Source organism: Hibiscus syriacus, unplaced genomic scaffold (assembly GCF_006381635.1).
Source record: "Hibiscus syriacus cultivar Baekdansim isolate YM2019G1 unplaced genomic scaffold, ASM638163v2 tig00110683_pilon, whole genome shotgun sequence".
In the NCBI taxonomy this organism is placed as follows: Eukaryota; Viridiplantae; Streptophyta; class Magnoliopsida; order Malvales; family Malvaceae; genus Hibiscus; species Hibiscus syriacus.
In genome coordinates this window covers 3,118,577-3,137,071 of record NW_024062823.1, presented here as the reverse complement: position 1 = coordinate 3,137,071, position 18,495 = coordinate 3,118,577, and the positions used below count along the sequence as shown (strand labels likewise).

Below are 18,495 nucleotides of genomic sequence, written 5' to 3'. Positions count from 1 at the left end.
CTACTCAAGGTATGTCAAGTATACCTATGACTCTCAATGTACATATAACAGGCTTTTATATCCAAATTACATATTAAACATTTATCCAGGAACATCAACATATGTTAAAATATTGTAAAACACATACATTTGTTTTAGGGCAGTTCATAACCTAAAACTATTCATAAAACCATTTTCATAAAACTTTATGAAAATATACCATAATACGATTCAAAACATATCTTTTCAAAATCACTCGAGGTTGACTCATCGCAAGTCTTCCTCACATTATATACATTTATAATAAAAACAATGTACTCACATGGTATGCCTCACTATTAAACCTTACTATCGATATCTGCTTACTCTTGTACTTTTTCATTGCTTTTAGATTTGCTTACATCACGAGTTTGATCACAATCTACACAAGCATCAATATACAACACATACAAATATAAAATACATGTTAGTATTCTTACTAACATTGTATGCTCATAATAATACCAAAGTACTACTACTATTTATATATTCTTTTAGAATTCATCTTAACATTTCTTTTATATTAAAATGGTCCCTTGCTTTTTTTTTCTTCAATTCAAATCTCACTCAACTTAATTAAATTTCCAGCATTTAGTTTTCAGCCCAATACCTCAACAATTACATCAATTCCACTTAAGTCATTAACTTTCCTATATTTGTAATTTGGTGCTCAAATTTTGCCAACTTTCCAAAATAGTCCAATTTCACATTCTAACATGGAATTCAACACTCTAACATTAAATTCCAGTACGATACAACAACTATTAAACAATTACACATTAATTTCATCACTTTCCATAATTATCGAATAGGGCCCTTAACTTTCATAAAATTATATTACGGTCCCAAAAAATTTCTAAGGCTTGTAGAACCTTCCAAACATCATTTTTATGCATAGGGAAATTTTTCACAATTTTTCCCCAATAATTCCTTAGGGTCATAAGTTATAGGGCTTAAGGTTTGATAATTTTCACTTGATTCAAGCATGAATTCCACCTCTAAACAATATTTCAAGGCTTTTAAAATCAAACTCCTAACATAATTTAACGAAATCATAATTTCTTCAAACCCCTAGGGTTAGGCCAAATTCAATAGAAGCATTTCTAGGTGTTTTAATCATCAAACAAGATTGAAAATGATTCTTCAACATCAATAGCCTCAAAATCCATCATTAATTCATAAAACCCTAACATCTTCTTCATATAACAAATTCGGGAACTAAGCATTCAAGCAAGATTAACATGCATAATTGGTACCAAATGATAGAGCTCTTCGAATAGATCAAGTTTCTATTTCATGTTTTAATCCAAAAACCAAAGGAAATTGCTCAAAAATGAAAAACAAAATTCTGCTTACCTATGGTTTATGGCTCACGACTACAAAGGATGAAGAAGACCAAGTTTTCATGAAATTTCTAGTTAATTTCATGTTAATTTGTCATTTATTATGCTTAAATGAATTTAAAATTCATTTAATAGGAGATGACAATTTCACCCTTAATGAATCTTGATAATTAAAACCATAACTTGCCACATATTAATTATCATATTCTCAAAGTAAAATATGAACAAATTATTTTGCCCTTTACAACTTTACCCATGCACATTTTCAAAAATTCTGATCTAGCCATTTTCATCCAACGGTCCATAATGAACTTGGAAATTAATTCTCAAATCCAATGATCTATATTATTTTTCATCATTTTAAAATGTGAAAAATAATATATCTAAGCTTAATTTATCATCCTTCAAAATTTATCAAAATTCTTGTTCGATCAGATTAACCGAAATTTTACCAACCTTTAACACTTTATAGCTTTTAACACAAATTCTGAATTAAGAATCTAATTCTCACTTAAAAGTCATTCTTTAAGGTGAACTATTTATTTTTGGAATAAATATTTTTGGGAAAATGACCACTTTGGTCCCTAAACTTTTCTCAAATTTATACTTTATCTACTAAACTTTAAAATTTTGAGTTTTGGTCACTAACCAAAATTTTGGATATTACATATGGAATTTGTATCAAATCTAATGGATGACGCTGGACGGCTTTGGAACTTAGGTTTTAGGGTTTCTCCATCATTGTATCACGTGGGATCTTCCATGTTTGGGCCTTGACTGTTGGGTTTTGGGCATTGGACTTGATTTGGATTTTGTAATGTGTACCTATTCACAAACTATAATAATAAAAAATCTTAATACAAAAATAAATATCTAAACCTTACCTCAAAAAATGATTTAGTGCATAAAAAATTTTTCGTTAAAAATTTATCATAACATTTTCTCAGTTATACTTTTAGGTGCCCACTATTATATTTTTTTATTTTTTAATAATAAAAACATTATTTTTAATTTAAAATAGAAAATTTTAAAAACTTAATGTTAAAAGAATGAAAATAGAAAACTTTTCTCAGTTACATTCCTCGTAATATAAACGACACGGATTCTTTATTAAATAAGCGCAAATGAAAAGAGCCAGTCCTTGGTTGTTAAAAGAAATTTCTTCTCAATTAAAGTCTGACCTCAAATTAATTACTTATTTTCCTCTCGTTGATTAAAGCCGACCCTTGGTTGTAATTAGGGATTCATATAAAAATTTATATTGGGAGATGAATTTATAAAATTTTGAAAAAAAGATAAATTTGTAAAATTTTAGAGGATAAAAATATATATATAATATCTATTATATAAGACTCATTAAATGACCTTAGTAATAAAAAATATTATTAACCTAAAAGATTTTAAATCCTAATAATTGTATCTATAAAATATTTTTCACACCATCAATTAATTAAAAAATTCTATTAAAAAATCATCTGTTTTATTATATAAAATTTCATCGCCAAAAGTCTTCCCCTTCTCAATTAAATAAGGTTGCCTATTCGTCTTCCTAGCTTTCACACCCGAAGCAATATATTAAATGTTTTCAGAAGTTATACGGTGTCCTTCCATCCACCGGGGAGTCGTTTTCTAATATTATAATTTATTTATCTATTATTTCGGTCGGATTTGATTTTGGGTTGGGTCTAAAATTGGGCTTCGACTTAAATTGATTGGGTTAGAGTTGCCATCGACCATTTTAAAACGAATTTAGGTGGGTCAGACAACATCTTACCTGATCTGCGTTGTACCAGAAACGTGTCGGGTTCGGGAGTCGGTTACAATCAATGAAGGATTAGCACCCTTGTATTACCCTTTTGACACCAATTAATTTTTCAGTTTTCCTAATCGCGAAAATTAAAAATTTAAATTGAAATTTTAAAAAAGATTATTTGAATTACTCACATTCGAAAAGAAAAAAAAATCAAGAATGTGGTTAGATTAAAAAAAGTAATAAATAAATAAATAATTAAGAAAATAAAAAAATGTTAAAAAGGAGAAAAAATATATTCAGCCCAAAAGAAAATAAAAAAAAAATAAAAATATATAAAATGTGGAAAGAAAAAAATTAAAATTAAGAGAAAATAAAAAATATATACATAAAATAAATAAATGGATAATTAAAAGTGCAAAGGATCCAAATAGTAAAAATAAAAGATTAAAGGACCAAAATAAAACAGAATAAACATACATGCTAAATTTAAGAATTAGCTAAAAATGAGAAATAAGGACCAAAACGTAAAATTAATAAATGCGATGCGTGAAGTACAATGTAATTAAAACACAGTAGGTAACCAAAGCATGAACATATAAAACACGGAAACCCCCAGTACGTAATTTAACCACGTGAAAAAATGCCCACAAAATCCCCATTAAAACGACGCCATTTTGTAGTTAATATAAATATATACCTCAAAGGCCAAAGTGGCCTACCCATTTTCATTTCCTTCATTTCGAAATCTGAAGAGAGAGAGAGAGAGTTGAGAACTCTCTCAACCTCTCATGCCTCGACTGAAATCCGGTTACCGTCCGGTGGCCTCGCCGCCGTTCCGCCGCCCTCTCTCTCCCTTGTGAACTCCGATCCGAGGCCAAAAAACTCAAACTCCACCTCTACCGCTGTAGATCTTAAGAAAAAACCTTTCGGTTTTTTTACCTTCTTCGACGGCTCTTCGTCTCCCGATGGTCCTCTGGTTTTGAGGCTTCGCTCCTCTTGGTTGCCTTCTATTTTTTTGTTATGGTTTTTTGCTTTGTGTTTCTGTGTGGATGTTGTGTATTTCGACTGTTTTGTGTGTTTGCCATGGCTCTCGTTGATAATTGGTTGTTGGTTTGTTGGCCCTTTGGGTTTTGTCCGATTGTTCTCGGTTTACTTGTGGGTATTTTATTTTGGTCGTGCCTGTGGGTTCTGTTTGGTGTGGCCGTGTGTTTTTCTGGCAGTGTTCTTGGTTTACTGTTGATGGTCGGTGACCCTCCCTTTGCTTGACGTTGGCAGTGTATTTATATAGCCCCGATGAGGGCTGTTTCCGGCCATTTTGGGGGTCAATCCTGGATATCATGTTCTTGTTCGTGGTTGATCGACCATCCCGGGATAGGTCAGTTCAGGATTTCGGCCGGCCGTTTCGCCAATGACCCTTTGACTCCCTTGTTGCGAGATAATTGAGCATGTTTTAGGGTTTCCAAACCCTAAACTCCAACGGGCTGAATCATGCCCAAAGCTGGACCAGATTTGGACTATTAGACAGTTGACCCATTTGGACCTAAAAAAAAGTAATAATAAAAAAATAATAGTAATAAATAATAATAATAATAATAATAATAAATAAATATAAAAACTATATAATATACATTTTTAAAACTGTTTCTTTTAAAAACTATATATTACATATAAATTCAAAAATATTTTTAAAAAACTATATAATTTTCAAAAATGTTTTTTAAAAATTATATAATTTTCAAAAATGTTTTAAAAATTATATATTATATATATTTTCAAAATGTTTTTTCAAAAACTATATATTACATTTATTTTCAAAAACATTTTAAAAACTATATAATATATAAATGTTTTCAAAATGTTTTAAAAACTATATATTATATATATATTCAAAATGTTTTAAAAACTATATAATATATATATGTTTTCAAAAATATTTTAAAAACTATATATCATATATAGTTTCAAAATTATATAATATATAAACAAAAAAATATGGACGACTAAAATTTTAATAATCATTTTAAAAAAGAAAATTGTAGGATGTTTATCGAGTAAATAAATCATAAATTAAATAATATTTATTTTAACACAAAAATTATTCTATTTATGTTTGATTTAACTCATTGTTTATTAAACTCAACTGAGTTTTATTTGTCTGGTGCTCATTAAAAAAAACTCGTAACTCATTCATCTCGGTAGAATTTTATCTTATTTTTCAATACTATTTTCTAAAATTTAATAATACTATATAAAGGGTGACATAAGCATAAATAAATAAATTTAATAAAAAATAAAAAATAGTGTCTCAAATAATTTTAAAGTCTAAACTCCAAAATAATAATTAACAATTATATCAAATTAAATAAACCAACACTCAGTCTAATACGATGAGACACTAGATTCCTTAAGCAATGTTAGGGGTTCGAATCTTTGCGTTTGCGAATGGAGCAAATTGGGTTGGGAGGGTCGCCCTCATCTCTATAATACTTGATATGAATTAGTCGATCAATAGATCAAATACTAGTGATTAATTAAAAACATATTATAACCAAAATAATAATCCATAAAATATATCAATTATTTTTGAAAAAAATTGATAATATATAATTAATCTTAAAAAACTAACTGTTCACAAACTTATCAAATAAATTTAAACTTTATTTAAACCAATTTAAATTAAATATTTATTAAAATTTTAGCTAGTAGAACTTAAGATACTCGCGAACTGCTGAACTCAATTAACACTCTTAAGTAATCTAACTATGCTTGTTCACCGCATCGTGTTTTTGTTAATCTTTCTTTCCCCTTAATTAAAACATGAATTTTATTACCAACAATTAATTGGTCTAATAATACAAATACAATCATATACTAATTTTTAATTAAATTAAAATAAAAGTCTGGCCTTTATTACCTATTAATTCTTCTGACAAAAATAATTGTTTGGTCTTCGCCTAGTTTTCAATTAAATAAGAGCGGTGATGAAGACTTTTGGAAAAGGCGTTTTATTTTCTAAAAAGTGATATTTAAAATCCTCTCTCGAAGTCTTTTTTTTCTCTCAATTATATAAGACTGGTTGTTTGTCTTCCTTCTTTTCACACCCGACGCAATATACTTTCCCAGAAACATTTTACAGAAATTTCTGAGCACAGGAAAAGAGATCACTTTTATGGCTTGGTCAGCTGTGGTGTCTGCAGTGACAACATTCGGCAAGCTGCTAGCCGAAGAAGCAGACTACCTACGGAGCGTGGAGGAGAAAGTTGATCGTTTGCTAGCTGACCTCACATGGATGCAGAATTTCTTAACCAATGAAGATGGGTCGAATCCTCTTCAAGCAGCTGAAATCAGAGATCTAGCTGATGACGCTGAGGATGTTGTGGAGACTTTTGTTCTCGAGATTGGGTCCAAAAGGAAACCCGGTTTTACTAATTGTATCAAAAGATCTGCCTGCATCTTGCAGGAGTTATGGATGCTCCACCAAACCAGGTCGGAGATAGATAAAATCATAGCAAAAAGAAATGACTTGGTACGACGATTGAATGCATATCGACCAAAGGTATCAGGGGGAAGAGGAGAAGGACAAAGTTCTTCGTCCGAAAAGCAGGAGAAAAGGCGGCCTTATCCTCAAATTAAGGATAAAAACACTGTCGGACTTGATGATGTCGAGAAATTGGTTGCAATTCTTGTGGACGAGGGAAGTGAATGCAGCAGGGTTGTTTGCATATGTGGAACGGGTGGTCTGGGGAAGACAACTCTTGCCAAGAAAATAAAAAAGCACAAGGAGGTCACTGGTCTTTTCGAACACTTGGCGTTTTTGTATGTTTCTCAAGTGTGCAAAAAAAGAGAAGTTTGGGAAGAGATTTTATCCAAACTTACTTCCATCGAAGAAAGAGGAAGAGTAATGACGAATTAGCGGAGAAGCTGTTCAAGTTCTTGGAGCAAATCAGATGTTTGGTGATACTTGATGACATCTGGAATGCCGAAGATTGGAACAGTCTAAAACCTGCATTTTCAGTTCAAAGGAATAGCAAGAGTAAAATATTGCTCACCTCCAGAAATAAAAACATTGTTTCAGATGCAGATGGAAGAAGTTACCTCTACGAGTTGCCGCGTCTAACATATGATGAAAGCTTGACATTATTTCGAAATATTACATTTCCTCCCACAGACTTTCAAGGTAATATTTTAAATCAAATTAGCAACAACAAAATTATTAACTATACATCAACTTTCTAATCTTCGTTTTCTGAAACAAGAAAATTTTAACTGTGCTTTTAATTGAATAAATTCTACCGATAGTTATCTAATTAGTTAGGTTTAACTGAAAAATAAATGTTTAAATTATTCTAATGTTGTCTTTGGTTGTTTAATTTTTTTTTGTCAAGTATATGTCTAACGTTTATTCTGTTATCATTTAAGGTGTCTGACCGTTAACAATAAATAAAACAAATTCATTACCTATGCAATGACACATAACATGTTTTAATTTATTTTAGTTTTATTTCAGAAAAAACAAATATCAGAGCAAACACATTTGGTATTGCTAGAGTTTGACTAGAATTCAAAATGATATAATTAATTAAATTAATTAGGAAAAATAAAAAAAACTAGTTTGATTTAAAGTAGAAACTTTATTTTTTTCATTTTATATAGAAAATCTGTTTTGAGTAGATTTTTAAGGACACTTCTTATATTCTTCTTCTCTTGACATTAGAGAATTTTCTCCTCTTCTGCCCATGGTATTTTATTGGACGATCATTATGCATGTCGTTATCTTATAGGTCGGTTATCTAAGCTAATTATCTTTGTTTCATCATATTTTCTTAGATTATGGGGTTTAGACCCCTAGAAGCACTCCCCTTCCTTTCTCTAAAGTCTCCCCCCTTCCCCTCCCATCTAGGTAGGATTATAATTAGATTTAGAATTTGTCAAAAAACCAAAACAAATATCATTAATTTTCTAACCCAAAATCCCTAAATTAATCAAAATTTCTAAATCCTCAAATTCTAAATATCTAAATCTCATATCCTACTATCGAAACACCCACCACCAATCACCCCTTTTGTTGTCAGATTTTACTAGGAAGCACTACCCCTCCACTCCCTAGAGCTCCCCTTCCCTTCCCATCTAAGTAGGATTAGAATTAGATTTAGAATTTGTCAAAAGAACAAAATAAATATCATTAATTTTCTAACCCAAAATCGCTAAATTACTCAAATTTTTTATTTCCTCAAACCCTAAACATCTAAATCTTATATCCTACTATCGAATCAACAATAACCAATCACCCCATTTGTTGTCAGATTTTACTAGGGGTGTTCGAAATTACCCGATCCGACTGACCCAACCTGCTGACTTGCCAAACCAGACATTAAAAAATTGGGTAATATTTTTTAAAAAAAATTACTCGGCCTGGCTTGGTACCCGACCCATGATTTTTCTCGAATAGCTGGGCAGGGTCTGAGCCAATATATTTTTTATAACCGGATACTCGACTTGACCCTATAATTTTAATATATATTGATTTTAAATTATATTTCTATTTTGGATTCTTTAATATTTTTACCTTAAAACTAAATTTAAATCCTTAAATTCTTTCTAGATTTGTATTATCTGTTTTTAAATTTTAATTTTTTTCAAAAATATTTTTATTAATATGAGTTTCCAAGGAAAAACTCACTTTCAATTTTAATATTTATAATTTTTTATACAAATTTTACTATATATATATATATATAGCTAAATATTTATCCATAAAACTAACCTTAAATTAAATTTTTTTAATGGAATATGTATTATGATTTTTTAAATTTTATGTGTTTTTATGTGATTAATTTTTTTTAAAAAAAATAAATTTAAAAATAAAAAATGATAACCGTGTACTCGATACCCGATTTTACGAGTATCAGGTGGTTACGGGCCGGGACACTTGCTGTCGATCGTCTCCTTGTCATTGCACATTGCTGCTTGAAACACAATAATCACAACACTTAGCTTCTAATCCCGTCACACGAGATTATGTTTTACCCAATCATCGCTTGTTCGTTGCCTTCGGTGAGAATACACTGTTGTCTAAACCAAATTGAGTTGCTTGAACTACTGCTCCTCGTCTGATTTTTACCCATTCATCACTTGTTCGTTACCTTCGGTGAGATTACACTGTTGTCTGAACCAAATTGAGTTGCTTAAACTAATGTTCATTGTCTTATTTATAGAAAATTAATATTAATAAAAAAATTAATATTACATGTCAAACAATCATCGATTGACAATTTTTTTAACGAAAATGATTTTAAAATGATAACAAAATGAAACTTTATAAACCTTTATAAACCTTAAATAGTAACTGAATAAGTTTTAAGTACTACTTTGACAAAAAAATAACCGAATAAGCTTTAGGTGTCTACTTTGACAAAACATAACCGAATAAGCTTTAGGTGTCTACTTTGACAAAACATAACCGAATAAGCTTTAGGTGTCTACTTTGACAAAAAAGTAACTTTAAGTACAAAGCAAATAAGAAATATAGTTTAAATATTTATTTGTCAATTAAGTCAATTATTTAAGGATTTTTCTTTGGTCACCAAACCTTCAAAGTTTTCATTTCAGTCCCTAACTTTGACATAGGAAAAAAAAAGTAAAACACACAACCTTTGAATGAGTAACGGCCAGATGAGACACATACATATAGCACAACCTTCAATTTATTTGTATTAAATATGCCTCAGACCAGGGAATATTCAACCTAATGACATGTTCCCACAATTAGGATGGGATAATATTATAATAAGCATATAGGTTTATCAAATTTGGCAATATGATTCCTCTGCTTTGAAATTTCATTTAAAAATTGTATGTTATTTTTTTAATCATAAGTATATCTCTACATTATTTTTTTTATATTTGCTTATTAGTAGTTATATAATTATCAAATCTATTCATTTCAACTTTTATACTAAAAAGTAAAAAAATATATCGATATAAAAAACATAAATACTCAAAATATATATAATATTATATAATTTATATTTGAATAAATGTAGTTAGAATTCATTTAGCAATTTTAATGGTAAAAATGAGTGTTGTTCTCCTTAGAAGTCTCATGTACAACCAGCTACATCTGTAAAGCGTCTGTAGTGTATGTTGCCCATGCCTAAAAAAGATTATAAACAAATATTATCTTTTAATAACCGTAGACTATTAAATTATATATATATATATACTTAGAACATTAAACAGCTAGATTATTATTAAAAAAATAATTAGGTTCAAAATTAAAGAAAAATGTGCTTAAGTTTTTAAAAAAATTAAGATTATTTAGTCCATCTAGATCCAATTAATTTCAATTTGTGTTTTTATCACATATGATTGCCTATCCAGCTCAGTTGGTAGAGCACAAGGTTCTTAACTTTGAGGTCGTGGGATTGAGTCCCACGGTGGGCAATTCATAATTTGGGGGTCTCCCACGGAAGCTGCTCTCAGCCTGGTGTTGGGGGCAGCCTATTATCCTACCTCCCCTTACCCCATTACATATGAGAATAAAGGTTAGCTAATTTGTGTTTTTAATTGATTAGGCGGACGCGGCGATATTCAATTAATTAAAATTTTTCATGTGATGAAAACATACGCAGACGTATACATAATATCTCAATATTCTCGTTCTCTTTACAGATCAATACGATGATTTAGGGAAGGAGATGGTTCAATATTGCCCAAAGCTACCGTTAGCCATCATTGCGTTGGGAGGAATTTTGACTAAAAGTAAGAATGCATTAATTGGATGGAAAGAGGTATCAGCAAACGTGAAAGCATTCTTGAGGGACGACAAAGAGATAAGACTGGAGGATGTATTGGCATTAAGTTATGATGATTTGAATCCTCATTCAAAATCATGTTTCTTGTACTTAAGCCATTTTCCAGAGGATTATGAGATAAACGCACAGAGATTGATTCAGTTATTGGTTGCTGAAGGAATTGTTCCACTAAAGCAAGAAGCAGAAATAGAAGAAAATGTGGCCGAAAGTTATTTAATAGAGCTTGCAGAAAGATACATGATAGAACCACGAGAAATAGACCCTGCAACCTTAAAGATCATTACTTTTCAGTTACACGATGAAATGAGAAATCTTTGCTTGTCAAAGGCAAAAGAAGAGAACTTCATCTTCATTGTAGATGAGTCAAATGCATGCTCGTTATCCACGATTCGAAAGGTACGTAGAGTTTCTATGCACCAGTTTTTTGGGACACATTACATAAGATGTCCAAATCTTCGATCACTTTCCTTCTTTAATACAAGGCATCTAAAAGAGTTATTTGAGGTAGAAACACCTTCAGCCTGTATAAAAGGTCCATTCGGCTGGCTGCATTGTTGGGATATTTTGGCTACATATATTCGTTTTCTAAAAGCTAGGGGATTTTGGGTACATATCTTCATCAATTTGAAATTGCTCAGTGTTCTAAACTATGAAAGGAGAGCGGGCATCTGCGGAATGCAAGTTAATCGGTGATATTGAGAATCTCATTCATTTAAGATTTCTGAGTCTACAAGGGCTAGAATTTACAAGTACAAAATTGCCATCATCTCTGGGGAACTTAAGACGCTTGCAAACCTTGGATTTACAAATGAATGAAGATGATATTATCCACGTACCTGACGTGATACGGAGGATGAAGGAACTGAGACATCTATATCTCCCCCGAAGAATGTGATGACAAAACAAAGTTGAAGTTTGATACTTTGAGAAAGCTCCTCACATTAGTGAACTTCAACACCAAGAATTGTTATCTGAAGGATCTTAGCAACATGACAAAGCTTAGACAGTTTGTGATTCAAGGGCCTTTCAAGATTGAAGATTTTAACGAGGAGGAGTTGGACAAGAATCCACCCATAATCCGAAGTAAATATCTTCACACCTTGACAATTTTTAGTAGGAGAATAGATCCAAGGCATTTGACACACCTCCTCTCAAGCTGCGGTAGCATTTGTAAGTTGATAATAGATGCGAAGATAAGTAGGTTGCCAGAGCACTTGTCTTCAAATCTCGCTTACATATACTTGGCAAGTTGCAAGCTTCAGAGAGATCCAATGCCAACACTAGAGAAGCTGCCTAACTTAAGGTTTCTTGAGTTCACTTCTAATTCTTTCATTGGAAAGCAAATGTTGCTATGCACAAGGTTTTCCTAAACTGGAGTCTTTGAGGCTTTATGGTCTTCCGAAGCTGGAGCAGTGGAAGGTTGATAAAGGAGCCATGCCTTGTCTTCAATGATTGGAGATTGAATACTGTCAAACGTTAGAGATGCTTCTTGATGAATTGAAGTTCATTACAACCTGTTGAATATAAATCCACCGAAAGTAGGATTGAAAACAAATCCACCAAATATGTTGAAAGTGTGGATGGTAAAACTATGCAATTAGTCATTGGACTTTAGGGTATTTACAAGATTAATCCTTAAGCTTCAACTATAAATACCCTAACCCATTTAGCTTCAAAATTATCCCAAATCATTCTAGCTTTCTCCCAATACTAGAGAATTTAGAGAGTTTTCTTGAGAGTTGTTTTCTCTTTTTTTATCAAGAGAGAATTGTCATTGTTTTCTCCTTGTTAGATCGAGAGAAGTTGTAATTCCTATTTTCTCATAGTGAAATTCTTCTACCGTTACCCATGGTTTTTACCCTATATTATTTAGGGGGTTTCCATGTAAATTTTGTGTCTTCTTTATCTTCATTATTATTTTCTCAAATTATCAGTTGCGATTTTGCTCTATCCGATAGTCGTCCTCTGCAACAATTGGTATCCGAGCCGGATTTGAGTGTGTAATATATGCTTATTGTCTTTGTGGTTGCCACCAAAAGGTGGATCCTCCAATATAAGAAAGTAAGAAGATATTACCCATTCTTTGAAGGTTCCAGAGAACCATTCACGATAGTGAAATAGTGGGAGCTATCCGCAATAGAAGCTATGACAACGAAATTTGATATTGAAAAATTCAATGGGAGAAATTTCTCATTGTGGAAATTAAAGATAAAGGCTATCCTGAGGAAAAACGGTTGTCTAACACCTATCAGTGAAAGGCCGGTAGATTTCACAGATGACAACAAATGGATCGAAATGGACGAGAATGTTATGGAAAACTTTCATCTAGCATTAGCAGATAAATTATTGTCAAGCATCAAGGAGAAGAAGGCAACTAATGAGATATGGGATCATCTCACCAAATTGTACGAGGCCACATCGTTGCACAATAAAATTTTCCTTAAGAGGAAATTGTACACTCTCTGTATGTCAGAATCTACTTCAGTGACGGAACACTTAAACACACTGAACACGTTATTTTCTCAGCTTACATCCTTAAGATATATAATAGGAGAACAATAGCGTGTTGAACTTCTACTTCAAAGTCTACTTGATTCGTATGATCAACTCATCATCAACTTGACAAACAATAATGTCACCAGTCTAGTCTACGATGATGTTGCAGCTGCTGTTCTACAAGAAGAAAATTGGTGCAAGAACAAGGAAGACAGACAAGTAAATCTGCAACAAGCAGAAACATTGACAACGATGAGAGGGAGATCAACAGAACATGGCCAAAGCTGCAATCACAATCATGGTAGATCGAAGTCGAGAAGCAAGAAGAATTTAAAGTGTTACAACTGTGGAAAGAAGGGTAACTTGAAGAAGGATTGTTGGAGTCTAAATAAAAAATCCAATCCACAAGGCAATACCGTAAACACTTCAGATGATGGAGATGTTCTATGCTGTGAAGCGTCAACCACCGTGGAAGGTAGAAAAAGATTTACAGATATATGGCTCATTGATTTGGCAGCAACATATCACATGACCTCAAGAAGAGAATGGTTCCATCATTATGAACCTGTCTTAGGAGGATCTGTGTATAGTTGCAATGATCATGCCTTAGAGATCATTGGTGTGGGAACTATCAAATTGAAGATGTATGATGGAACAATTAAAGTTGTTCAAGATGTGCATCACGTGAAAGGCCTGAAGAAAATTTTATTATCCTACGGATTGTTGGATAATAATGCAAGCAAGATTGAAACACGAAAAGGAATCATGAAGATGTTCCATGGAGCGCTTGTCGTAATGAAAGGCGAAAAGATAGCATCAAACTTGTACATGCTAAAGAAAGAGACTTTGCAAGAAGCAGAAGCCTTTGTTGCCTCATGTAGTTCAGATTATGCAATGCTAAGACATCAGAAACTTGCACACATGTCAGAACAATGAATGAAAGTCTTTATAGAGCAAAAGCTACTTCTAGGCTTAACAAATGTATCACTTACTTTGTGTGAGCATTGTATAACAAGTAAGCAGCACCGGTTGAAATTCAACACATCAAATTCTAGAGGCAAAAGTGTTCTAGAATTGGTTCACTCTGACGTATGGCAAGCACCAGTTACATCCCTAGGTGGAGCAAAATATTTTGTCTCATTTATTGATGACTACTCTAGGAGATGTTGGGTGTACCCTATTAAGAAGAAGTCAGATGTGTTTTCAACTTTCAAAAACTTCAAAGCGCGGGTGGAACTTGATTCTGGAAATAAGATCAAGTGTTTCAGAATAGATAATGGTGGAGAATACACAAATGAAGAATTTGATGACTTTTGCAGGAAAAATGTATCAAAAGACAGTTCACAGTGGCGAACACTCCTCAACAAAATGGAGTGGTAGAGCGGATTAACAGAACCTTGTTAGAAATAACAAGAGAAATGTTGAGGGATGCAGGTCTAGAAAAATCATTATGGGCAGAAGTAGTCAATACCGCCTGTTATTTGGTGAATCAAGCTCCATCAACTGCAATAGAGCTGAAGACACCAATGGAGATGTGGACTGGTAAACCAGCTGATTATTCAAACCTCCATGTATTTGGAAGTATTGTGTACGTGATGTACAACTCCCAAGAAATTTCAAAGCTGGATCCAAAATCTAGGAAATGCAAATTCTTGAGGTATGCTGATAGTGTAAAGGGGTATCGCTTGTGGGATCCCACTGTCCGTAAAGTGATCATCAGCAGAGATGTTATCTTTGTAGAAGATAAGCTATAAAGAAAAGAAGATGATGATAGCACTAAAAAGTCAGAGACTACACAAATACATGTGGAAAAGAAGGTTGAACAAGGAGATTCTTCTGAAGCAGAACCAACACATGATGAACAAGAACCAGAGAGTTCTGAAGCTCCAACAACTCGTCAATTAGATCGTGTGAGAAGACGTCACAATTGGAAATCAAATTATATTATAGAAGGTAATATTGCATACTGCATTTTAACAGAGGATAGTGAGCCATCAACATACTAGGAGGTAATAAACAGCTCAGATGCTTCACTGTGGATGATGGCGACGCAAGAAGAAATTGAAGCCCTTCATAAAAATAATACATGGGACCTTGTGCCAATACCACAAGGAAGGAAGCCAATTGGTAACAAATGGGTCTTCAAAATCAAGCGAAATGGTGACGATCAAGTGGAGAGATATCGTGCAATACTGGTGGTCAAAGGATATGCTAAAAAAGAAGGTATTGATTTCAATGAAATCTTTTCTCATGTGGTTCGACTAACAACAGTTCGAGTAGTCTTGGCAATGTGTGCTACATTGAACTTACATCTAGAGCATCTAGATGTTAAAATAGCTTTTCTTCATGGAAATCTTGAAGAAGAGATTTACATGCTTCAGCCTGAAGATTTTGAAGAAAACGAAAAGAAGAACTTGGTTTGCAGGTTGAACAAATCTCAGTACAGTCTAAAGCAGGCGCCGATGTATTGATATAAGAGATTTGATTCCTTCATTATGTGTCTTGGATACAACAGACTTAATGCAGACCCTTGTGCTTATTTCAAGATGTCTAGTGATAACGATTTTGTTATATTGTTGTTGTATGTGGATGACATGTTGGTTGTAGGACCCAACAAAGTCATATTGAAGAATTGAAGGCACAACTGGCTAGGGAATTTGAAATGAAAGACTTGGGATCAGCAAACAATATTCTAGGGATGCAAATTCACCGAGACAGAAGTAATAGGAAGATTTGGCTTTCACAAAAGAATTACTTGAAGAAGATCTTGTCACAATTCAACATGCAAGATTGTAAGCCAATTTTTATCCCTCTTCCTATTAACTTCAAATTATCCTCCAATATGAGTCCTAGCAGTGAAGAAGAGAGAATGGAGATGTCTCGAGTACCGTATGCATCGGTAGTGGAAAGTTTAATGTTCGCTATGATATGTACAAGACCAGACATTGCACAAGCAGTGGGAGTGATTAGTCGGTACATGGAGAATCCATTCAAAGAGCATTGGAATACAGTAAAGAGGATATTGAGATACATCAAAGGGGCCTCAAATGTTGCATTATGTTACGAAGGATCAAATTTACTTATCAATGGGTATGTTGATTCTGACTATGCAGGGGATTTGGATAAAAGCAAATCTACTACAGGATATGTGTTCAAAATTGCTGGTGGAGCTGTAAGCTGGGTTTTAAAATTGCTGTCAGTTGTGGCTACATCCACAACAGAGGCAGAATATGTAGCAGCTACACAAGCCAATAAAGAAGCAATTTGGTTGAAGATGTTATTGGAGGAGCTTGGGCATAATCAAGAGTATGTCTTTCTGTTTTGTGACAGTCAAAGCGCCTTGCATCTAGCAAGGAATCCAACATTTCATTCAAGGACAAAACATATACAAGTTCAGTACCATTTCATTCGTGAAAAGGTAGAAGAATGGACGGTAGATATGCAGAAGATCCATACCAAAGACAACATAGCAGATTTCATGACGAAGGTGATCGATGTTGATAAATTTACTTGGTATCGATCCTCTTGTGGCCTGTCAGAAACGTAAGCAACATGATGGTACAAGGTAGAAAGAATGGTGTGAAGATATGATTGCTCCAATCAAATCTTCAAGTGAGAGATTGTTGAAAATTAAATCCACCGAAAGGTGGAATTAAAATAATCAACCGAAAGTAGGATTGAAAACAAATCCACCAAATATGTTGAAAATGTGGATGGTAAAACTATGCAATTAGTCACTGAACTTTAGGGTATTTATAAGATTAGTCCTTAAGCTTCAACTATAAATACCCTAACTCATTTAGCTTCAAAATCATCACAAATCATTCTAGCTTTCTCCCAATACTAGAGAATTTAGAGAGTTTTATTGAGAGTTGTTTTCTCCTTTTTTTATCAAGAGAGAATTTCCATTGTTTTCTCCTTGTTAGATCGAGAGAAGTTGTAATTCCTATTTTCTCATAGTGAAATTCTTCTACCGTTGCCCGTGGTTTTTACCCTATATTTTCCACGTAAATTTTGTGTCTTCTTTATCTTCATTATTATTTCTCAAATTATCAGTTGCGATTTTACTCTATCCGATAGCCGTCTTACGCAACACAACCCTCCAAGAAGTGGAGACTATAAATATGCCAAAGGAATTCCATGATAAAGTGGTGCAAGGAGGACAAGATTCCGATAAAGTCCAAAATATTTCGTTTTATTCCAGGATATACAAACGGCGATATACCACTAGCTCAGAGGTAATATCTAAATCTATGTTATACGAAATGCTCAATCCTTTTATATTAATTCACAGCTATATGCTTTGCACATTTAGATTAGATCCTAATTTGAAGCACATAATTATTCCGGCAAGGTCCTATGAGCTTAGACAAATTCTCATTCTAGATAAATGCATTGCACATAAATCTTAAGATCACTCAATTTTGTAAGTCTGAAATCAAGAATCTGAGTTTGGTTTCTTTATTTCCTCTTTCTTTTTTAAAAACTTTTCAGGGAGGAGACGGGTTATGTTTTTGGATTTGATCCATGCAAAAGGTAATCATCTGTTTTCCCACATGTTGTCTTAACTAAACATGATTCATAGCTGCTGCAACTTCAATTTTTCTTCTTAATATTTGAGTTTTTCCTTTCCAAAACAAATCTGTATATTTTTTATTCTAAATCTTTAATGTTTTGTTTACAATTGAATATTTTAAAAAAATTGACTTTTGTTCCTTTTGATATTTTCTTCTTCTTCTACAGGGAAAGAAGGCATTATATGGTAAATTGTGCTGTCATTTGTTTAATAATCGGGGTGAGATTAATAGATTGTAAGATTGTGTTGTATGGTGTGGTACGTTATTTTGAATTCCTTTAAGCTTTAGGTTTGATTGTTTGAATTGTAATCCAAGAGAATATGCTGACTTATCTAGAGTGATAAATTGGTTGAATGGTGTTTTGATATTGTATCCTGTTGCATCCTATTAACAATAAAGAGACATGTTATTTTTCTCTTTGTGGCAGCGGCAAAATTTAATATTGTCTTCTTAAAAAAAATTGGATCAACATATTTTATATTCGAAATCAAATG

At 32.6% G+C, this 18,495-nt stretch overlaps 1 pseudogene; it reads left to right on the top strand.

Annotated features, from left to right (window-relative positions):
- Nucleotides 1-6,283: 6,283 nt before the first annotated feature.
- On the top strand, nucleotides 6,284-18,239 carry LOC120138299 (annotated as a pseudogene).
- Nucleotides 18,240-18,495: the final 256 nt, after the last annotated feature.